The sequence below is a fragment of the Triturus cristatus genome, chromosome 2_2 (assembly GCF_964204655.1).
Source record: "Triturus cristatus chromosome 2_2, aTriCri1.1, whole genome shotgun sequence".
NCBI lineage: Eukaryota > Metazoa > Chordata > Amphibia > Caudata > Salamandridae > Triturus > Triturus cristatus.
Window position 1 is genome coordinate 667,413,652 of NC_140582.1, and position 24,523 is coordinate 667,438,174.

The 24,523-nt window shown below is 45.4% G+C and overlaps 1 long non-coding RNA gene across 1 annotated transcript; it reads left to right on the forward strand.

The window, feature by feature from the left end:
• Window positions 1-5,447: 5,447 nt before the first annotated feature.
• Window positions 5,448-17,830, forward strand: LOC146862632 (uncharacterized). Its single transcript, XR_014978492.1, has 5 exons — window positions 5,448-5,505; window positions 5,619-5,647; window positions 5,785-5,810; window positions 5,905-5,955; window positions 17,679-17,830. It is a non-coding gene; the product is annotated as an uncharacterized LOC146862632 (long non-coding RNA).
• Window positions 17,831-24,523: the final 6,693 nt, after the last annotated feature.

Sequence of the window (24,523 nt, forward strand, 5' to 3'; positions counted from 1 at the left end):
TTTACTCGAGCGGCAGCTTTCTCAACGCAAACTGGTAATTTCTCATTGCGAGCGGTCGCGAGCATACGCGACCCCTCGCAATGAGAAACCTGACCTCCTCGCGTTGGGAATCTCGCCGGGAGGTTTATTTTCCATGCTCGCGATCGCCAACTTGATGTTGCTGATCGCGAACAAGGAAAAAGTCTCCCTGGGATGTCATTTTGCTTGCTCGCGGTCGCCAACTTGACGTTGAGGACCGCGAGCAAGCAAAAAATGACCGCAGCACTACGCAACACTACGCTACGCGTGTTCGCACTGTGCTACGTGCAGTTCGCGTAGTGCGAAGTAGCGCGAACTTCGCAAACTACGCGAGCGTAGCGTAGTGCTTCGCCCAGGCTTAACGATAAATCACAGGACATTCACTTGTGCTCCTGCACTTAGAACCTAAAACCCCCCTGACCCCTTAGGAACTGCACACCCTTCTTTAATACAAACTTTCTAAAAATGGCATTTTCAGAATTGTGATTTTAGACATAATCCTCTGACCCAGGACAAGGACAACAAAATGGCAACTTTATAAAAGTGAATCAACAAGAGGGGGGACAGTAGGGATTTTTTACTAGGTCCAGCATACATGCCAAAGGCAATGTATTAAAGAAGGGTATGCAGTTCCTAAGGGCATGAAGATATACAAGGTCAGGGGGGTTTTAGGTTCTAATTGCAGGAGCACAAGTGAATGTCCTGTGATTTATGGTGAGAGGGGGAAGACCCTCTTCGGAACTGGAGCCCTCACACACCCAGCAAGCTAGGTGTCATGCTTCATCATTTGGGATTGCTCCTCGTCAGGTGTGCGCTGCAATGCCCGACGGGCTCCCATGAATGGGGCTCTTTATCTGAGATCTTTTGTTCCTGCCGTTCGGTGCAGTGGGGGTGAGGGGCCTAGTTGTGTAGATGTGGTGTGAGTGAGTTAAAACAGGTCAGTCAATCCTTGAACTGTCTTTATTCTGGTAGATAAACTGCCTGATTAAAATATATGGAGTGGAGTAAAACTAGGAGTAATGTGCCTAGATATCTACGTCCTACTCTCAGTAGGTCGACATGTTTCTTGCCTTTATTGTCAGGAGGATCACTGGCAATTCTTCAGGACCAGATTTAAGAAAACACTATCTACACACAGTGAGAGGGGAAACCTACCTCAAAGTGGGCAATGTCCCACCGTTGTCACGGAACCTAGATTGAAATGAAGTAAAAAACATTATATACATTGTAAACCCCATGCATTTCGCATCATATATCTGATATGCCTTGTGAACATTGCACACGCAGTGTTCAAAGGGGTGTGCATTCCGTGGTGATGGCTCACACAATTATAGTGTCTAGATGCAGCATACAGTGCAGGACCATGCACTCAGTAACTAACAACAACAATTAAAAACATTAAAACCATTAGAAATCAGCAGTCGAGCATAGTGTGATGCTCACCTAATGGCCTATTTAGTTGAACCTCATCAGTCTCCGGAGCGATAAAATGAACACCAGTAGTTAGTGTCCTGTCATGGATAGGGATATCAAAAAATATGTATAAATTGGCCGGTAAGTCGCCAGTTTGGTAACTCTCAAGAAGACAACGTCGCACAACATAGAGAAGGAGGAACTATGATCGCAACGGTGTATTGTATATGCTTCCCCACACGTCTCTCACTGCGCCTGACTCCCATGTAGTCAGGACACCACCAGGTGCCAAGGGTGAACACAATGTGGCAAAGGTATGTCTACACCTTGGCAACCCTGCAAAGCAATCGCACCCTGGGAGCTCTGAACAGTGTAGCGACATGGAAGCGGGCACCATAATCACAGTCAGCTATCATATATTTTGGGACTCCCTCCAATGATGTCATGCAGCACCGAGTGCCGCGAGCTCCGTTTACGGTTGTCATTCGTACTTACCACACTCCTATATGTGCACGCAGTCTCACCTACCCTCGCCGCTGGAACCGGGTGGTATGTGACCGCTATGCTTGTGCGTGGGTATACACGCCAATATCCGTGCATACGGGGTGGGCGGGGCTCTGTGACGCATGCTCGTGGTGGCAGTGAATAGAAGACGGACTTCACAAATATGACTAGCGGCCATCTTAGCCTAGTCAAGGTTGTTCAGGCAGAGTAGGAGAAAGGCTGTGGATCTATGGTGGCCATTTTGGAATGTGGTCATTCACTGGCTGTGTATAGTGTGGTCATATGGACTAAAGGATATAGCATATTCCCCCATTGAGGATTACTCATACGCTCCTTCAACTAGCGGTACAAGTATTAGAGGTACAGATAGTTGATCCTCGTTGGTATATATCAGACACTTGCTTTGTCTCCTGTAATCGGTGTAAATCATTGGCTATGTATTATTAAGCCGTCTGAACTGAAGGAAGAAACATTACTGCCCATCTATTGACTAAACATTTACTCACTCAACTGGAGGTATAGTTGTTATATTTATGGTACATGTTATATCTCCTGTGTGCGAGGGATAGATTATCGCATATCATATGCTGGTTAGAGAGGCCATGGGAATATCATCATTCAGTCCCTTACTGTCAGTTGATAATCCTCCCCCTGTCACGATAAATAAGGGTGGGCGTAGTTCACGAAGTAGCACTTCACGAAGCTACGCAAAGTGAAGTTCGCACTACGCGAGCTACGCGTAGCACTTCGCGAACTGCGTAGTAACATGTTCGCACTGTGCAAGATGTTGTTTTCAATGATTGCACAGTGCGGACAAGCAACCGGCACTGTGCAATCTTTGAAAATGGCATCTTGCACAGTGGAGCTGTAGTTTTCTGCTGCTCGAGTAGATTTTTACTCGAGCGGCAGCTTTCTCAACGCAAACTGGTAATTTCTCATTGCGAGCGGTCGCGAGCATACGCGACCCCTCGCAATGAGAAACCTGACCTCCTCGCGTTGGGAATCTCGCCGGGAGGTTTATTTTCCATGCTCGCGATCGCCAACTTGATGTTGCTGATCGCGAACAAGGAAAAAGTCTCCCTGGGATGTCATTTTGCTTGCTCGCGGTCGCCAACTTGACGTTGAGGACCGCGAGCAAGCAAAAAATGACCGCAGCACTACGCAACACTACGCTACGCGTGTTCGCACTGTGCTACGTGCAGTTCGCGTAGTGCGAAGTAGCGCGAACTTCGCAAACTACGCGAGCGTAGCGTAGTGCTTCGCCCAGGCTTAACGATAAATCACAGGACATTCACTTGTGCTCCTGCACTTAGAACCTAAAACCCCCCTGACCCCTTAGGAACTGCACACCCTTCTTTAATACAAACTTTCTAAAAATGGCATTTTCAGAATTGTGATTTTAAATTCAACTTTACTATTAAAGAGGGTGTTAAATGGCAGTTCTTTAGAAACCAAACACGACTGTTCTAAATTGAAAGTTATCACTTACTAAATTTAATAAAGTAACCCAATTTTATACCATGAGAGAGGCAGTCCTTGCAGTAGTGATCCAGTGAATTATAGACCAATACCTAATGGGTTCTTCAAAGGAAAACACGTTGAAAAGAATTACTTCAACCAGATATCATCAAGCAAAGTAATCAACTTCCAAACGATTGGATTCAGATGTAGAAATATCCAGGAACCAGCATTAATCATCCTGTCAGATGATCTTAAGCATTTGGTCAACAAACTGGTTTTGCTCCTCTTCTGCTGTTTGACTTGTCAGAAGCCTTTGACACAGTAGATCACCAACTGTTACACCAAAGGCTATACAGGATACACAGTATAGTGTACATCTTATTAAAATCCTTCCTTATGTACAGGACCCAAATTGTATCACTCCCACTATTTCATTATTCACCCTTCTTCAGTTCTGTAACGGTTCCCCAGAGCACAGCAATACCACCTTCACTCTTACTATTTACGATCCTTCAATTTCATCTGCTAAAGCTCTTCATATGACACTCAGGTAATCTTAAAATTTTAACAACCCTGATGTGTCAAATTTCAAAAATCAGTAAAGGGCTGTTGGAACAGTTGATGAGCATGTTCATAGCTTTGTTTGTATATGCTGCTTCGGTGCCTAGACTCACACTTCTTTGATTACACCACAGGAGTAAATACAAGCTCAAACACTGCTGCATCAGGTTTGGAGCATACTCTCTGGACATCAGGCATGACTCAAATTCTCAACACTAATATATAACACTGCCACCAATTCTATCAGGCAACAAGTTAACACACCTCACTACAGGAGCACAAATACTATTGAGACACACAAGTGACTGTAATACAGACAGCGTGATATACTGTATAAAGTGTCCATGTGGAAAAGCATACATTGGAAAAACAGAACGCAAAATCAAAACCCGATTGACTGAACATAAAAGTCGAATAAGAACAAAAAATTTAACCTCAGCAGTAGCAGCACACTGGATAGAGGCTAATCACTCTATCTCCCAATTAAGATTTCAGATCATACAAAAAAAGTCAAAACCCGTCAGGGTGTTGAGAATAATAAAAAAACTGCTTCAACATGAGGTATATTGGATAAAAACATTACAAACCATGATTTCCAAGGGGCTGAATGACAGATTAGATATGTCTTGTTTCTTGTAGGTTTATTATATGATTACTAAAGTTACAACAGTCACATTACACCCAATAAAGTGATACACGCATCACACTACAGTAAAATTAATACATTAGTGAGAATCATGACATACACACAGTGTCAACAGATGGTAGGAATCTGACACAAGTTCCCTGTGCTAGGATGTATTATAAATCGTCATCAGGATTACTGTATTCGGTCATTGGGACAGAATAAAATTATGGTTATTATACATTCGACATATGAGCGAGAGGTATATCATCATTTATTCTCAATTTAGACTTTATTCAGTTATGAGTCTTTTCATTAGGCATGGTTTTCATTAGGTATAATTCTTTTTGAGTATTAATTTGTAGTGGCCAATCGTGAACAACAGAATGGTATACAGGTATAAGGTATGCACAGCGTGTATTGATTGGATTCTCATAGTACATGATGGAATCTTCATAGCATTTTATTTGAACCAGAGTGTCCAGTATTCTTAACCTCATATAATTTTCATTTCGTAAATCAATTTTGTTTTATGGCTTATGTTTAATTAATATGAAGCAGAGTGTATCGGTGCTGTTTAGGTCCCATAAAGTGTCATCAGATTGTTTTAATAACACGTGGTATCTCCGTTAATTTAATATATACAGCTACCCACTAGAATTGAATAGACGTCTTAATATATATTCAATCCAAAATAGTGATACAATTTTAATTCTGCATCTTTGCGGTAGCATAATTTCTGTTAATACATGTACTGCACTAGCATAGCATGGCGCGTGTTTATCAGTTTGTGGAAACATGGGAGTCCGCCGTTTATGTTTAGTTAACACCACCGCTAGCATTTATAACCCAGCGAGATTGTCAACAGGAAACTACGTTGAATCGAGGCAGCCGAATTACGGAACGTGAAATTGAGCGTCAAGGTAAAGTGCTGGTTAACGTATCATAACGAACGATGAGCGTCGTTCGCTCTTTTAATTAGAACGGGCATATGCCGGATAATTATGAACCTGATATTTCGATCTTTTTGTTACAGACTATATATGACATACCGGGCTTAGTAAGGTAAGAAAATTGATATGCAGCGGTAATCTCAATGTTTGTGTATGCACTCTTAGATTGATTTCTCTACAAACGATTTGTAGATTTTTGGGGTGGGATATGTTTTGAACCCGTTGGTTTATTTATTTATCTCATTACAGATCAGACCTCATTTGAATATCTTGAGGTAAGGAAGTAAAACTTCATTCAGGTCATAAAGCGTTGGCTTTGTATATAGCTTTGTATATAGCAAGTGACATTGACTATCGGTTATTTTACAGTTATTGAATGTGATTGGCTGATACATAACAGCACAAGTTGTGCAGTTTCAGGTATGCAATTATGTTATACATTACACACAAGCACATTGGGTGGTGGATTACAACATTAAATACAGGCAATTCATAAGAGTAATAATCACAGATCAGCATGAGATCTATTATCACCAGTGGAAATTATATTGTGATCTCGAGCTCCTTTGGGACATCAATTAGAGAAAAATAATTAATCTATGTTTCATTCACAGATTGTGCCCCTGAGGAAGGAACAGTTCTCAGTTCCGAAATGCATTGGGCATTAGCACTGAATATTGTATGACATTGTACAAGTGACGCTGTATCTTAAGCATTTGCTTATCATGTACATATTGTTTATTTATGCAACAAATTGATGTTGCAATAACAAAGCACTGTAAAAGAAAATTATGCACATGGAAAATGAATTATTTTTGCTTATAATGCTATCTTGAGATGAAGAATAAATTCAATTTAGTTTGAAAACCAATGGCTTATATTGTGGTGAGATCACCAAGTGAATAGTGCACAACAAACTCAAGTCTCAGTGCTTGTCATTAACTTACATGTGAACCCTGCAAGGGCTGGCCACTCTTGCTTGCTGTAGCACCCTGCATAAAATAAGGAATTTATAAAAAGAAAAAAAATTGGAGTGCACCCCCTAATCAATATAACAAAACCAATTCTATCCTGTCATGTAGGCACCTTTTCAACTCCTGGTCAGCAAATAGTTTTTGGACCTCAATAGGAGGTACAAAAGCACTATAGAAATGCTGCCATAAAAAGCAATACCTAACTTGTGCAACAGCTATATGTTAGCCCTCATGGGCTTACTGGATACATTTGGAATCTTTTTTCATCCGTGAGCAGGAGATTTACATGCACATTTTGAGTTAGGGGCACTAGTGTGGTCAACACATTGTTACCAGTAAGTTCAGTACCTACCCAGACAGACCAAAGTGTACTACCACCTACGGTAGGATTGTATAAATGTGGGAAATGTTGTCTTGGGACTGCAGTATCTCATAGTGGGTGTTTTGCTTCGTCTACATCTGCCTGATTGAGTCGACATTTGATTTATTAAACTGAAATAACATGTTAATTTTTTGGTAAGCCGTATTTCCTGGAATTTTGAATTATGTGCAACTTGTGAAGATGGAAGAGAATAAAGGAACAGGGCTACCCATGAATTGATACAGCTTTACTTGAGGTTAAATCCGAGTAGACACCATTTTTTTTTTTTTTTTTTTTTTTTTTTTGAAAAACCTTTATTGACATTTCGATCATTGACAAGTATGGGCCTACAACCCCCCAGGGCCGGCCGCTAAGCAATCAGAGCAATAAGGTCAAATATAAGCACATGCGGCACCTCGGTAGCAAAATCTTCATACTAAGATAGTTCGGCCCGGGAGCCGCGCAGGTAGGACACCAGGAGAAAAGGGGTTTTTCATTTTATAATGAAACAAAACAGTAGGATCAGGTGCCAAACAATTTCCCAACAGCGATAAAGGGCAGGCCGCATGATAGACGTTAGCAATAAACAGCAATCAATTGAATCCATGGCGCAAACACAGGAAATGATGGGGAAGAATATCAAAAACAGTTGCGCCTGCAGGCCCCCATACCTAACGCCCAGAGAACCCCCGGAAACTGTGGCACACACGGAGAGGCAACGGTTCACAGCAAAGAGGCGTACCACGCTGATCCCAGAAAAGAAACAAAAAGAAACGGAGAAGAAAAAGGAGGCCATGGAAAAAGAGAGGAAGACTGAGAAAGAAAAGAGTCCCCCCCCCCAACCCCCCACCCTGCACCTCTGCAAATGAGTATGGCCCCTCCCCCCAGCAGTGTGCCTGTCGCCCTGGAACTAGACCCGAAATATAGAAGAAGCAGGGAAAAAGGAATAAGAAAGAACCCCACCAGGCGGGGGGGTGGAGAAAATATAATAGACTGGAGGAGGGCCTTCAGAACATACCCCCGGCTTCTCCCTCCCGCACCGTAAGGTATCCCAGCAGCAAACAATAAGTAGCACCAAATCGACCATAACAAAAGGGGGAATGGGGAGCATCGCGCACCGAATATGCTAGTAGCTATGTCCTGGGAGTACACAACCATGAGTCCGCCCGTCTACCAGGTGACCACCCCGAGGGATCGGCCTCATCCCTGACCACTCCTGGCGATGCTGCCCATGCCTACCCCTCGACCCAGCGCCATGTCCGATGTTCCAAGGTGAAGGGATGTCCCAAAACAACCGGGAAGCGACGCACACAGGTGGGGTGGAGGTCTCAGAACGCCAACACAGTCCGCATCTCGGAGGGACGTCTTTCCCAGTGCTGCCCCAGGATCTGTACTGCACACAAGGTCCGGGAAGGCTGAATCATCCAAAGTAGACAGACATTGCTGGTAAAGTCTCTGGGTCACCGGAGGTCGTACACGGGACGGGGCCACCACCTTCCACTCGGAACCACTACCTCCGGAACAGATCAAACCCTCAGTCAGCCGATCATACGGTAGCATACTGTCCGGAGTGTCCGGCTGCGCACTAATCGCAGGGATGGCCGCGACATTATCCTCCTGTGTGCAGTGTAGGAAGTCCCTGTGCAACTGTGGACTAGCATGCCGCCATTGTCCCAACGCTGATGCCACACCGTCGATCTTACTCCCCAAGACCTCGATGCCACGAGCCAAGGAGAAATGAAGGGCACCAAGGGCTTCAAGGAGGTCGCCGTACCCCAGCACTGCTCCCCGCGGTCGCTCTGCCACACTCCCAAAAGTCACACACTCCCAATCCTGCTGCGACCCGGTGGACAGGATAGTAGGCTGCATCGCAACAAGATGGCCGCCGGGGGAGGCCCGGCTCGTATGGGGGCCGGGACCCAGGGACAAGCACCTCAGGGTCCACGTCGCTGGAGACAGGGGTCCGGGGGCAGGTACAAATTCAGCCGTTGGGCAACAGTCGTCTCCACCAAGGACCAGCGGCCGCGAAAATCCGGGAGCAGTCTGCAAGGATCAGGGCGAGCTAGGGGCGGTGTCCGGGCAGCTCACCGTCAAAGGCAGGGGCAAACACCGAAGAGTCTGAGAACTGCACCCCCGGGCATGCCCTCGATCCACTACGCTTCAGCAACGGGAGCGGCCGTGGCGAAATGCAGGCCGGGGGCAGCACCGCTCCGGTGGACCGACTCCACCCAGTCACCACAGGCCGTTGTTGTTAAAATGCCACCCGGCCAAGGCGTCCACTCGAGGTCCCGGCTCCGGGGCCGCACGGGCCGCAAAGTTCATCCGCAAATTTCTCAGGCGGTACAGTAGCCAGAAACCCCGGAGTCACACGATCGGTTGCCACTCTCCTTCACAAGCACGATCCCATGGCGCAAGCTGAGGATCTAGTACAGGATATCCGTGCGGGATGCGGAGGTTCACGGAGCCGGGAATCTACGCAGCCGTCTCGGTCGCCATCTTGGCTCCTCAGTAGACACCATTTTTAATAAAAGGTCTAACTTTATTGTTATATTTTGGTGTGTGAAGAATTTAAGTTTTTCTGATATTCTTTACTAGCAGGTCATTATGAACACTCGGATAACAATGGCCTAATATAGCCCTTTACCCTCCAGGCACTCACTACTTGCATTGAGGCAGCGGACGAAGAGACACTTGTTGCATTTTTTAGGATATTGCATTGACCCGAACTACATGGTACGATGACTTCCTTCACTTACACACAAGCGGTCTGTAGGCTTTTATGACACATGAGTTTTTACCTGAATAATAAGGACCATTTGTTTGATGGTATCCACTACCTGTATTTTTTCCAAGGCATTTACTTTTGAATACAATTTTATTATTGAAAATTATAGCTGTTGTTAGAAATGGGGTATCCACCTAAGCCAGGCAGAATCTACCACTCTAGTCAGGGTAAGGGAGTTACACAAAAGATAACCCCTATGTAGCTTGGCAGAGCAGTCACACTTATCCCAGAGGCAATATGTAAAGCATTCGTGCAACACACACACACACACACCAGTGACACACACAATACACCGCAAAAGAGATGCCACACAAGGTTATATTAAAATATCTCATATATTGTGTATAAAACTCATAGACCACAATACCATAAACCATAAATCACTTTACCACTAGGCAGCAGTAGCGGTCCGTGGAGGGAGTTCCGTGGGGCGGTAAGGCGGGGCGGGGGAGGGGCAGGGTGGGGGAATGTAAACACCGGAATATGGATGAACAGAGGTAAGTACACATTTAAATAAATAAAACGAATTTCGTTGCGCGCGTGAACTCCCTCCACGGACCGCTACTGCTAGGCAGTGATCATAACGTCATAGGTAGTTAAATAAAGTAAATACTCATAGGTTGCATATATCATGAAAATAGCATGAAAACGATACCTAACACCATCACTGTACATAACATGCAGTTTTTGAAAATGATAATTGCTATCCAGGTTTCACAAGGCAGAAAATACGATATAACATAATATCAGGGCCTGAAATGCAGGTTTAGATTATGTATAATTCCTGGCTACTGGTCATACCCTGCCAGCCCTGGACATGTGAGGCAAATATTATGTAGCCCCACAATCAGGTCATAACTGCAGATCAGGTTAGGGGAACGGAGATCACATGAGTCACCAATTTGCACTGTTGAGCATGAAGCCACTGCGCTTCTGCACTTCTCCTACCGGTGAAACAGGAATCCAAGATTGGTTTCCCTGAACTCAACCCCCATCTGGATCCTCCGTGGAGGATTCACTCCAATATATCATGTCCCCCGGTATGTGCATATAACGGAGGGCACACATCCTTCCCCCTGTCAGCGAGAAGACTTCCTTCAGTCACCTTTGCCTTGGAATTGCCCAAGGCAGCTCCCCGCAGCCACGTGGTGCAGATGCCCAATTTAAATGCTGAAAAATGCCCCCAGTGGAAAAATTAATGGAGAGACCTCACTGATTTTCACCTAGGCAGCTGACCGGGACAGTGCAGCGCAGCTACTCACCACCCCTGTAGACACCGGACTAGTGCTCCTCTCCGCTGGAGCTTGCTTCACTCTGGGAGGAGGTCAGGACCACGGACCACTCCTCTCCAGTTTCTCCCAGGCGACAGGACCTCAGAGGGACCAACGCTGGGATTGGCGCTGGAGGGGGTTCTTACTGGGAGGCCGCGGTCGTCCCGAATGACTCCTGGGTGCCTCTACCCAGCACAAGTCCTTTCCATGCCGCTCATTGTGCTCCTCCATTTGGTACTGTAATCCTACATAGCACGAGGCCATTTCAGCAGAGCCCTGGCTGTAACTCCACTTGTGACATGGCACATGCACCGGCTGCCTGGGAGAAGCTCCCATATAGGCTCTCCCCTACTGCTCAAACACACGTGGGCAAGTGCAGGGCTGCATGGGCTGTGCTAAGCCAGCACTGGGATTTTAAAACAGCACTCACCGCATGCTGATCAGAGAGCAGAAACATAAACCACTCCTCAAATGCTTGGCTTTAAAATAAAAGGGTGAAGATCCTTCCAGTCGTTCTCCTGCTCCAGACACGAGCAGCAACTGCAGGCCAACCCACCCCTCACACATCAATGGCTGCGCTCCTCACACAGCTCTTCAACTCTCCTTCCAGGCAGGTTCCTTTTTGATCCTGCAAGGATCCTTTCAATTCTTTGGATTCCCTGAGACTTCCAAAAGGTCAAGCCCTTGGAAATTCTTCACAAGCAGGATACCACAGCAGGGCAAAAAGAGTCAGCCTATTTCCTCTGACACAGACAGAAACAGCAACTGCAGGCCAACACATCCCTCACACAGAAAAGGTAGCACTCCTCACATAGATCTTCAGCTCTTCTTTTTGCCAGGTCCTCTTGTTTCCAGGAGTCTGTATGACATCCCTAGGCAGCAGTGGGTCCTTCTGGCACCGTAACAGCACCATTATACACATATCACAGATTATACCATCAACCCACACCCTAACTAATTATTTTTGATGTGCAGCAATCCTTGCCATAGCTACCAATCTTTTTGCTTCATTATGAACAGCTCTATAGTCAATTAACTGTATTATAAATAAGTGACGGCTCTGAATGATGCATTGTTCAAGTTTTAGGGCCTCATGTAGGTAGCCAAATACCGGTCGGTAACGGCCGATTTTCGGTAAATATGCCGTTACCGACCGGTATTCAGACAAGTGAGATGTAGGAGTCCAAAAACCACTTTTCGGTAAATATGAGGCGGTAAATACCGATTCATATATTCCGAATTCTAAAATACCGATTCAAATTTACCGAATACAAAATTTACGAATCGGTAAACATGAAGTGGTAAATATGAAGTGGTAAAATTTTAAAATGACATGTAGGAGCACTCGGTAATTAAGAAATCCTGTAAATTCGTTAAATAAGAGTCGGTAATTAACACGGATGAAAAGCAGGTGGTAACCATCAACAATGGATAAATGCAAACCCAAAATGCTACAGCGTGGACAACATGGCCGCTATGTACGTCATTGCAAGGCGCCTACGTCTACAGGCAGCAGGACTGAGGGTGTGGCGACGGGAGGAACAAATCTACAGACAGCGCATCACACTATTCCAGCTGACTGATGCAGAGATACATGAGAGGTACAGGCTAGACCCCGAAACCATCATGGACTTAATCAGGGACCTACACCCACGCCTGGACCAGCCAATAAGAAGGGCGCACGCCATACCCCCACATGTGCAGGTGCTCTGCAGCCTTCATCTGCTGGCATCCGGCAGTTATCAGGTGGTGATAGCTGCGGTGGGTGGGGTATCCCAGAGTTGCCTGTCACGTTTCTTCAGGAAGTTTCTGGATGCCATGATGCAGAGAATGCACCACTACATCAGCTTCCCCAACACACAGGCTGCACTGCAGAAAACAAAAACAGACTTTTATCACATGGCACAGTTCCCCCATGTCATCGGCTGTATTGATGGTACACACATCCCAATCTGTCCACCAGCTGATACAGAGCACATCTACAGGAACAGGAAGTCCACCCACTCCATCAATGTGCAGGTGATCTGTGATGCAGGGAACATCATCACAGATATTGTTGCAAAGTTTCCTGGGAGCACCCACGACTCTTACATCTTCCAGAATAGTGGGATATACACACGACTGAGTGCCGGAGAATTTGGAGAGGGATACCTGCTAGGTAAGTAACAGTGACGCCCCTTGAAACCTGCAAATCATAGTGTCATGAGGCATGTTACTGATGGTTCCCTTTCACTCATCCAGGCGACAGTGCATATGCATGCCGGTCATTCATCCTCACTCCCTACCTACACCCAGCAACCCAGAGTGAGAGACGATACAACGTGGCACACAAAACAACACGCAATGTGGTGGAGCGCACGTTTGGACTACTGAAGAGCAGGTTCCGCTGCCTGCACAAGAGCGGAGGCGCACGCCAGTACAAACCCATCACCTGCTGCAAGATTATTGCCACTTGTGCAATGCTGCACAACCTTGCCACGAAAAAAGGGACAGATGTGGAACTAACATATTTTGAGGACAACGAGGATGAGTCAGGCCAGCCAGAGGGCAACGCAGCTAGAGTGCCAACTGCAATCGATGGGAGAGAGAGACGGGCAGAGATCACAGCCAACTATTTCTGAGTAAGTAAGGGGACACAGCGAGTTGTGAGAAGTCATGACGTAGTTTTAATGTGGCACCACGCCATGAACACATGAACAGGCCAATCTGGCAATATACCATCTATACAAGTAGTATGTCCAGGGTTACGTCACCCAATGGGAAGTGGCAAAGCAGGGCAACATCAATGTTTGCGCATACGCGCTGCAGTGGTGGGTTGCACGGCCTGTGCATCCTCACTAGAGCCAACCCCAAGCCGCCTGCTGCTCCTGCGTGCTTCTGGGACGGGGGGTGTGATGCTGCTGCTGGTGTCGATGCTCTCCGCAGCATCCCCTGCAGCAGTTGTCGACGCCTGACTAGGCAATAGCACCCCTAGTGCACTTGTCACCTGCACCATCCCCCGAGACAGGTCGCTGCAGCACTGTGTGAGGCCCTCCTGCATCGTCACAGAGCGCCGGCACAGTAGAGAAGTCGCAGTTGCCAGACGGTTGAGTGCCCTGCTGGTGGTGTCCCTTCTCTGGCGTTCCCGGCGCCGTGCTTCGATGTCAGCATCTAGTTTGCTGCACAACTGCTGGATAGACTGGGACATGTCCCGAATGCCCGCAGCCATGCCGCTAATGTTAGTGTCCATGTTGACTAATGTTGTCGTCATCACCCGCATGTGCCTCTGGACTGACATGACTGCCTTTGATTGCAGGCGCTGTTGCTTTAACATTTGGCCCTCGAGCCCCAAGAAGACACCATGGCCGTCAGTGGGTGCTGGTGGACTCTGGACACGCGACCTGCGGCGCCCTCTTGCTTCCGTCTGTGCTGCCTGTGAGGTGTGGGGCACAGTGGCATGGCTCCCTTCCTGGGGCCCGGTGCGGTCTTCTGGTCCCATGCTGTCGTCTGACGAGGTGTCTAAGGCTCGTAGCCTGGCTGCTGGACGCCTCCTCATTCTCACGCCTGCAAGCGGGGATGTGGCTGGTGATTCGAACATGAGTGGCGATGCTGGCTCTGGTGGTGGTGATGCTGGCTCTGGGTGAGGTGATGCTGGCTCTGTGTGCGGCGAGGCTGGCTGTGTAGGTGGTGCGGCTGCCAGTGGGCCTGCTCCCTGGTCTGAACATGTGCTGGCTTGCGGCGATATATGTGGCCGGTGTGCCGTCTCTCCTGCAGCATGCCCTGTCCTGCATGGTGTCACATCTGTGGACAGAAATACAACATTGGCTCAGTGTCCCCGAAGGGCTGCATTGCATGCGTCACAATAAATCATTTCACATTCCAATATGTCCCCTGTCTCCTTGTGCCTCGAGTGCGTGACATGCCTTGTTGCCCTGTAACATTTACGTCATGGTTAGTGTTGCCCTGACTACATCTCCCGGAATGCATTGCCTGTCTGCACTGACACGTGTGGACTGCAGTGTGATTCTCGATTCACAATTGGGGGATGTGGGATAGGGGTTGGGGGGGCTACATTGCTGTGCTTTCGTCTTACCTTGGTGTGTTGCGGCTCTGGCAGAGCTGTCGGCGTCCCCAAGTCCCACGACGCTCTCTTGCTCGATTGTGGCCGCCACCAGCTCCTCCAGTTCGGTGAGGGCAGGTGCCCTGTTGGTTCCACCTCCGGTCTGGCTGGCCTCCTTCTGGATGTCGCCCATCTTCCTCTTGGTTACAATCCGGAGGTCATACCAGCGCTTTTTGAGTACCTCAATGTCCCTGTGGGTCACTCCCACAGCATTGACCTGCGCCTGGATGGCCAGCCATATGTTGCGCTTTTCCACCTCAGGCACTTGCAGGGATTGCCTTCCGAACAGCTTGTGGTGCTGCTTCACCACCTCCTCCACCAGCACCTGGAGTTCCTTGGGGCTAAATTTCAGCTTCCTCCTCCTTTCCCCTCCGTCTTTCTGTGTTCTCTGGCTGGACATGCTGTTCGTTTACCCGCTCGCACATGCAACGGCTCCTTGCCTCTCCTCTGCACTCCAAGCCTCTCCAGGGTCGGCTGATTATGTACACCTGCCTGGGTGTGGCCACTTCGGCTAATTTTGTACACCTGCCTGGGTGTGGCCTGTTCCTTGTTGGGTGGGCTGTCGTTGCACTTGATTAGCTGTTTCGTCAAGTCATGTGATTTTCTTTACCGAATCCGTACATGCCGATTCGGTATTTTCCGATTCGGTATATACCACCTCGGTATTTTCCGAGTCGGTATATACCACCTCGGTATTTTCCGAGTCGGTATATACCACCTCGGTATTTTCCGATTCGGTATATACCACCTCGGTATTTACCGATTCGGTCATTTCCGATTCTTAATTACCGAATGTTACCGATTCGGTAACTGTTACCGAATTTTTACCTACATGTAACTTACCGATTCTTATTTACCGATTCGGTACGGCTCGGTATTTTAGAACCGGTAAAATTTATTTACCTACATGAGGCCCTTAGTGTGTATTAACAGAGGCTTGTGAATTAATGGCTGAATATTAGTGTTAATGAAGCTACAGAATTCGTCCTGGCATGTTATAACAGGACATTTTATGTTCAATGGACTGCATTATAAACAGGTAGTTGCTTAGAATGATAAAATATTCGAATTAATTGTGAAGCAACATGTTTTTTAATTAATGACATAGATATTGAAGCATTAGAAATTATTGATGTGTTTATTGTTATTTTCTCTTATTTTAGACCCCTTCATGTCATGTTCAACGATTTAAGATGTTTCATTTTTTTTTCATTTATTTAACCTTTGTGTGCGTGCGTTGTTGATTTTAATTGTCCATTGTTCTCTGCCTTGATATGAGGAAGTGAACATTTCATGAACTTCTTCCTTATCTCTAGGACTGATAGGGTGCAAAAGGACCTTATTTTTAATTTTCAGGACTGATTTATGCTAGCTAGCATTTTAATGGAGGTAAAGTATTGACAATTCTAAAGAAAAATGTGTATGATTAAAATACTTTTGGTCAAACTGTTTATGTACAATTATGAATTAGCAGTTTTTGCGGTACCTCTCTATTGAATGGTAGTTAGAGAATAAATGAAATTCTATGAATTACATCCAGTATGTTTTATTATCCTGTGGACCTGGAAACGTTGCTGTTATTTTTCATAGTTTGAATTGGGAATCTTTTGCCCTTAACTTAATACATCCTGTGCAATTTTGTTACACTCCTGGGGATTACAGTAACATGTTAAAAACCTGGCTATTATTATAGGTACATGTCACTGACGATAACCAATACTCGTCTTAACTGCCTTTTGTCTGAGAATTTGATGTTAGTTGACCTGTTGATATGTTTTTATTGGAATGGTTTTTACTGGTATTGATTTGTTTCTGTATACTTGATTATCTTAGTTTTATTTTAATGAGGTCTTTGTGATAAGTTTCGAAGCATGTTGTATGTGGTGCAATGGAAATTTAATTTTGCATTATTTATCCGCTTCTGGGACCAGGGCCCAAATCCATTTGTAGAATCTGTTCAAACAAAATAAACATTGGAAATATTGTCTTTTAACCACTTCATATCAATCTGATGTACGGCACCTAGCTTCTCCTTTATCCAATCAACAGAAAATAGCTCTGCTCATTTGATTTCATTACAAGACCTGAAGCTACCATTATTCAAAGGTTTTTATTGCGACTTCCAACTGCAGCCCCTTTTTCTTTTGTCTTTTGTGAAACCTCATAAACCTGTTTCCACAGCAACACGTGCCTGATGGGTAAGTATGATTATGAGTGAGGCGGGTGTTGACCTTTCACGGTTAGGATCTCACTCTTCAAGAGGAGCAATGTCTAGTACGATCTTTTAGTCAGGCATGCCAGAAATTCTCAAGACAGCTGATTGGTCAAATGCAAGGACCTTTCTTAAATTCTATCTGAAACCAATAGAGCATGTTAGTAATGTAGCCTTGAGGGGCTTTGAACAGGTATAATGGTAGCCCCCGGTCTTGTAATGAAGTGTTGATTCTCCAATTGATATGCAGAGAGTATCTTGATTTCATTAAAGACAACGGAGGCTAACATTATCCCACCCTCCTCTCCCTTGAGGAGTTGTATACATATATATGTTGAAATTTATATTAAGTAACTTAAATGAATTGTCTTAACGAAACGTTTAAGATTCCAGATTATGTTGATTACATTTAATTTGGGACTCTCTCCTTTTTCCTTTTAGAAAACACCTTGTAGGAAGATACCACATTTTTCAAGATGGATCGTCATCTTCATGTGTTACCAGCTAAAAGAGGAACATGACATCGTGCACCAGATACATGTACTCTCACATGAACATTCTTATCTTTGTGATGTGTTAACGTTCTTTAAAAGGGCTGCAGTTGAAAGCAGCAATAAAAGCCTTTGCATAATGTTAGCCTCCGTTGTCTTTTATGAAATTAAGATTCTCTCTGCATTTCAATTGGAGAGTTGAAATACCCAATTGATATGTACAGTTTCTGAGCAGCTTCTTCTGTTACCTACATTAATGTAAGGTGTGCATACATACGCCTGATAGTCCCTATGATAGACCCTAAAGGTCCCCAAAAGCCAATTATGACATCATTGTGACAGCTTAAGTACTCATCATGTACCTGCCATGCATTTTACCACACTCTGCTGCATTAAAGTAGTTGCTGGAAGCTTGATGGTTATACTGCACACCTTCCAGCCCTTTTTCAACAATGCCTGTAGCAGGTTTTGATGCCAGAATGCAGACTGCAAATTCTGTAAATTCAAACCTCATAGGTGCATTTTATTGAATCATCATCAAAAACTACAAACCAATGGGTCTTTGATCACAGATTTATTGTGTAGTCAATCGTTTGCGCTACTGCTGTTTAATCAACTTTATTGCAACAACTCATATTCTCTTAAAATAAAGTTTGTGCTACTGCTGACTAATCAACTTTATTGTGACACCTGATATTCTCTTAAAATAAAGTTGAAACAAAGTTCACTGGCTACACTAAATATACCTTTAATGGAGCCAGATATTAACGGACCCATGGAATCAGGTGTGACTTATACTCTTTTTTGGTTCACAGGTCACAAGATTTCTTAAAATGTTCTATAAACTTAGTTGAGAAATGCCATGGGCCTGCCTAGGTCTTACACACTGTTAACTGTAGTCAACCTGCTAATATGTTTTATGTTATGTTATGTTATCTTACGTTATGTTATGTCAAGTCATGTTATGTTATGTTATGTTATGTCATAGAGATTTATAACCCGTGGAGCTATTCAAAAGAGTGTCCCGGCGCGCCCCCAAAAGTGGAAATAGAGAAAGGGAAAAGGAACCAGCAATGTTGGTTGTGGTGATTGAGGTAGGCAGGTATGACATTGTGGAGAGCTTTGTATGCATGGGTGAGTATTTTGAATTGACATTGCTTCTGTTTTAGTAGCTAGTGTAGCTCTCTGAGGTGGGACATGATCCGGGCAATGTTGAAGATGAATTTGGGGGTGACATTCTGGGTGGTCTGGAGTCTTTGTAAGAGTTGATTTGTGATGCCGGCGTAGAGTGCATTGCCATAGTCCAGTCTGTTGGTGATGAGGGCCTGGGTAACTGTATGTCTGGTGTTGGTGGGAATCTAGTGGAATATTTTGCTGAGCATGTATAGGATGAAAAAGCAGGAGGTGGTGATGGCATTCACTTGTTTGGCCATTATGAGTCTCTCATCCACAATGACACAAAGGTTTTTGGAGTTTTCAGGGGGGTTGGGTATTTGTCCCACGTCTGTTGGCCACCAAGAGGAGTCCCATGGAGAGCTCTTGTTGCTGAAGATCAGGACTTCAGTTTTATCTGTGTTGAGCTTTAGGCAGTTCTATTTTATCCAGTTAGCTATGTTGGACATGCAGGTGTTGAAGTTGGTCCTTTTGGTGTGGTTGTGCAGGAGAGGATGAGCTGGGTATTGTCTACATAGAATACAATGTTGATTCCGTGGTATCTTATGATGTACTATGTAGATTTTGAAGTGGGTAGGGCTCAATGATGATCCTTGAGGGACTTTGCAGATGAGGTTCTCAGGTGTAGGGTGGGAGCCTAATTCTCTGGGCCCGGTTGAAGAGGAAGGAGGCCAGTGAGCTCAGGGCAGGACCGTGTATTCCAAAGTTGTGGAGCCTTGTGATAAGGGTGCTGTGGGAGGCGCTTTTGAAGGCTGCAGAGAGGTCAAGTAGTATGAGTGTGGTGGTTTCTCCTTTGTCCATGATGGTCCCGATGTCTTCAGTTGCTGTGATGAGAGCGGTTTTCATGCTGTGTTTGTTGCAGAATCCAGACTGTGAGATGTCTAGTAAGTGGTGTTATTCGAGATCATTGCAGAGATGTTTGTTTTTAGCTTTCTCTAGGACTTTGGATGGGAATGCAGGAGAGAGATGAGTCTGTTGTTGCTGAGCTCCTAGGGCCTGTTGTGGGTTTTTTGAGGAGAGCTGTGATTTCTGTGTTTTTCCAATTGTCCAGGAAGGTTTCACTTTGGATAGAGGTGTTGATGGTGGTAGTAAGGTGGGAGCTGTTCAGAGTTCCTCCAAGGGTGAAGATATGGTGAGGCAGGGGTTGGTGGGGGCCTCGGAGTGGACTGTTCTCATGATTTCAATGGTGTCTTCTGGGGTGAGGGGTTTCCAGTTTGTGATCTAACAGTCCGATTTGGTGGTGGTCAGCTGGTCAATGAGTTCTTGTATCTTGCGTTTGGGGTCAAATTTGCTTTAAATGTTAAGGATTTTGTTGTGGAAGAAACCAGAGAGGTTGTCACAGACGTCTTGCAAAGGAATGATCGAGTTAGTGGTGACTGATTTGATTTTGATTTGATTTGATTTATAGACTTATAGAGCGCACGATTGCCCAGAGGCATCTTGGCGCTATGAACGACACATGGATTCTATGCAGTTTTGCTTGGATCACCAGATACTTAGATAGTTAGTTCTTAAATAACCACGTTTTAAGCAACCCTCTGAAAGTCATTAGTGAGTTGCTATTCTTTATTGATATAGGTAAACTGTTCCAAATTTTTCCCAGGAAGAAACTCCTGCCACCCCATCGTGCTTGCTTGTATCTGGGTACTGATAGAAGACATGCTTGTGAGGACCTTAGGTTCCTGGATGGAATGTATTTTTTTATGTGTGTTTTGAGATAGTGTGATCCATTCCCATGCAGTGCCTTGAAGGCCAGGCATTGTGACTTAAAGATGATTCTTTTGGCCACAGGTAGCCAGTGAAGTTCTTTCAGTCTGAGTGAGACAGACTCAAACTTAGGTATATCCAAAATCATTCTGGCCGCAGCATTTTGCAGCCTTTGAAGTCTGGTTAGAAACTGTGTTTGGAGACCCATATAAAGGGCATTGGCATAATCCAGTCGCGATAAGGCCAAAGCAACAACCACAGTTTTCAGGGAGTCCAGTGGGATAAAATGACGGATTTTGTTAATCATTTTCAGTATACCCCAGAAGGCCGAGGCCAATTTCTTAATTTGCCATTCAAACGTTAACTTTTCGTCTATTGTGACGCCTAGGTTCCTCACTTTTGTGACTGGGGCTGGACATTCATCTAGGTCAGCCGGCCACCATCTTGGAGACCAGAAGGATGTCTTTGCTCCAAATAGCAATACCTCCGTTTTCCCTCCATTTAGTTTGAGGTAATTTCTCTGCATCCAGGTATTACTCTGTACCATGCAGGTATTAAATCGGTCAGCTGTCTCCTCTACGTTGTCAGACACCGAGACCACTATCTGTGTGTCATCGGCGTATGAGACTACCGAGAAGCCGGCTTTCCTGATTATGGTCGCCAAAGGTGCCACATAAACATTAAAGAGAGTGGGGCTAAGGGAAGAGCCCTGAGGCACTCCACATGACAAGTTGAAGGATTTAGAAACCAATCCATCATTTCTACAGCAAACGATCTGTTTGTTAAGTAAGATGAAAGCAGTGTGGTGGCAGTGTCATGGAGCCCTAACTCTGTTAGTCTTTCAATTAGGATTCCATGATTGACTGTGTCGAAGGCCGCCGACAGATCTAATAAAATTAAGGCGGCCTTCTTTCCCTCATCCAGTGTTGTTCTAAGTTCTTCTACTGCCATTACCAACGCTATCTCGGTTCCATGTCCTTCTCTAAAGCCATATTGTGAATAGTCTAAAAGATCTTTTTCCATGATGAAGGTTGAAATTTGCGTATTAAATAATTTTTCCAACACCTTAGAGAAGAAGGGAATTCTTGAAATTGGTCGGTAACTACTTGGCTCATTAGGATCTAGATTGCTCTTTTTCAATAGTGGTCGGACTGATGCTATTTTCCATGATTCGGGGAAAGTCCCAGACCTTATTATTTCAGAGAACACTGTTGTAAGCTGTTCACTGATCATATCTGTGAGCATGTGAAAGATTTTAGGGGGACAAGGGTCCGAGGGCGCTCCAGACTTAGTTGACATAACTATTTGTCTGATCTGCTCCTCTGAAGGCGGACGGAAGAGAAACCTCGTACTTGGTTATGTGAAGCAATTTCCTGCCATGCTGTCATCAGAGGCTAGCTGTGAGCTATCTTTCAGTGATTTATATAGTGTTTCCACTTTGTCAATAAAAAATGTTCCCAGGGTGTTGCAGAACTCTAAATCAATCTGCTTCTGAGAACTCTCTGGAGGGTTAGTAAGTTTTTTCACCGTATCGAACAATTTGCTGAGAGGTTGGACAATTCTTTGATGATGTTGAAGAGCTATTTGCAGTTGTTGGAACTGTTTTCCAGTCTGAGAGTTAAGGCTGTTTTTCTTGGCTCATTGAGTTGGGTGTGGAATTTCAAGTGAATCTTGTTTCAGCTATATCCAAGGTTGTAGGTAGTCTTGGCAGAGACGTTTAAGAATTGTTGATAAGGAAGTAGACGATGGAGTGGTCTGTCCAGGTGAGTGGAGTGAGGTGGCTGAACTTGACCTTGATGTTGGCTGTGAAAATTAGATCAGGGTGTTTCTGTGTTTTGGGTGGGCCCTGGATGAGGCACTCTAGTAGGTCTATGGAGTGAGGATCTTTTTGATCATCAAGATGTAAGTTGAGGTTGCTGAGTAAGATGAAATTGTTTGAGCTGATGGTGACAGGGGCGATGAAGTCTGTGAGGAGATTGCTGAAGGTGGTCCGCGGTCAGTAGGATAGGGCACCTTGGATCGAGGTGTAGTTGTCGGTGGAGGTGGTGATGGTGTCCTTCTTGATAACGACAAGCCCTCCTCTTGGTTTGTTTGGTCTGTCCTGGTGGGAGATCTTGAAGGCCCAGTGAATTGGCTATGGCGAAAGTGGGTGGCGATATGGGGTTTAGCCAGGTCTCTCCCAGGAAGAGGATGTCTGAGGAGTGTGTCGCAATGGTGTCTCAGATCTCTCTAGAGTATTTGTAGAGAATTGTGGTGCAAAGGAGCATGCATGTCAGATGGTGTGAGGCACGTGAGGGGCATGGGGAGTGCATGTTGGTGCAGTTGAAAAGGCAGTGACTGCATGAGAAAGGTCCTACCATGGAGGTAGGTGAGGCACAAAAGCAGCTGATGTGGCAGCTTCTGGTGTTGAGTGCCCTGAAGTGTGGATGCGTTCAGACAGGCTTGCCTTTGGCACACCATCAGTATGCCCACTGAGCAGTCGTGCAGTGACTACTATTAAATAGGTCCTATGAGGGGAGAGATGGGGTAGAGGGCGGGTCTTGGGAAGGGTGGGGCACAGGAGGCGGGAGAAGGCACACAATGGTGATGCAGGTAAGAAGCGCAAGAGGTGGGATGCCAGAGATGGGAAAGGGAAGATATAAAAAATAAAAGTTTACATGTTACACAATGGTGAAATAACTGTGGCGTAATTACCTGAATAATTCCCCTCTCCCACTAGTTAACCAATCCGCATGAGCAATAAATGATTGTGCTCATCTATAGGGTAAGAAGTGATATGCCCCTATTGACTCCAAGTTGCATCGTAGAGCCGAGCCGTTCCGAAAAATCAATAGAAGACCTATGACACGTGAGGAGAGGCCTTTATCAACAGGAGAAAAAAAGGAATAAATAAGAACACTAGCTAACTTGCTATTTAGAGATATAGCCTTGTTTTGTGCTTCCTTAAATTCAGGAAGTAATAACAATAATATATTTCTTCCCATAGGAACATTATGAACAAAATTCAGCAATAGGGGTATCCCCAAAGACGAAGGTAATTACATAGGTGAGTAGTAAGTTTAATCAACCGTATAGAGTGATTTTACTGCAATAGTAATTGTCTCTGTTTTCTTTGTAGGTGCCCGAACCTCAGGAGCTGCAGAGACCGGCGACACCACAAGCCACAGAAGCAGGGGCAAGACCGGAGAGGGCCACCACTACGAGGCCGACAAGGAGCGCCAGGAACCCAGGAAGCCCTGATAAAAGGAGCACGAATGCCCTGAAACAGAGGAGGAGCTGCAGAGTGACCCTGGGAGGACAAGAAGCCACGAACCAGAGGATCCGGTGCCACACTGGAGAAGCTGCGTCACCGACCAGTATCGGAATCAAGGTGAGTAACCCAGAAGTGCTACGGAGGTTGAAAACACTAGAACGCGAAGGTCTCTAATGTGGATTGGAGGGGGTTATATACTCTACCATGGCCCGCTGTGGACCACGGCAAGCATGACATGGAGAAGGAAAAAACGGGCACAAAGAGGCTCAAGGAAATAGAGTGGGAAGAAGAAAATGTGCATAAAAGAGGCCCAAGAGAGAGTGCGGAAAGTGGAAAATGGACTCAACAAGGCCCCAGAGAGAACGTGGAAAATGGGCACAAAGAGGCCCAACCAAAGTTATGAAACTGGAGGTGATACTGAACCTCCTATCCCTCCCAGAGCCATGCAAGATCAAGGGATGTTAGACCTGGCATCCTTGGTGTGGTTTCCCCTGTCTTTTTGCCTCTACCTTCTGTATTTTTGACTGTTTCCTGTATTTTGTTTTTGCTGGTTTACTTACTCTGGGCACTTGATCAGTGCCAAAGTGCAAACGCTCCCTATGCAAGTTGTGATTCTGATTGGTTATCCATGATTGGCAAATTTGATTTACTGGTAAGTCCCT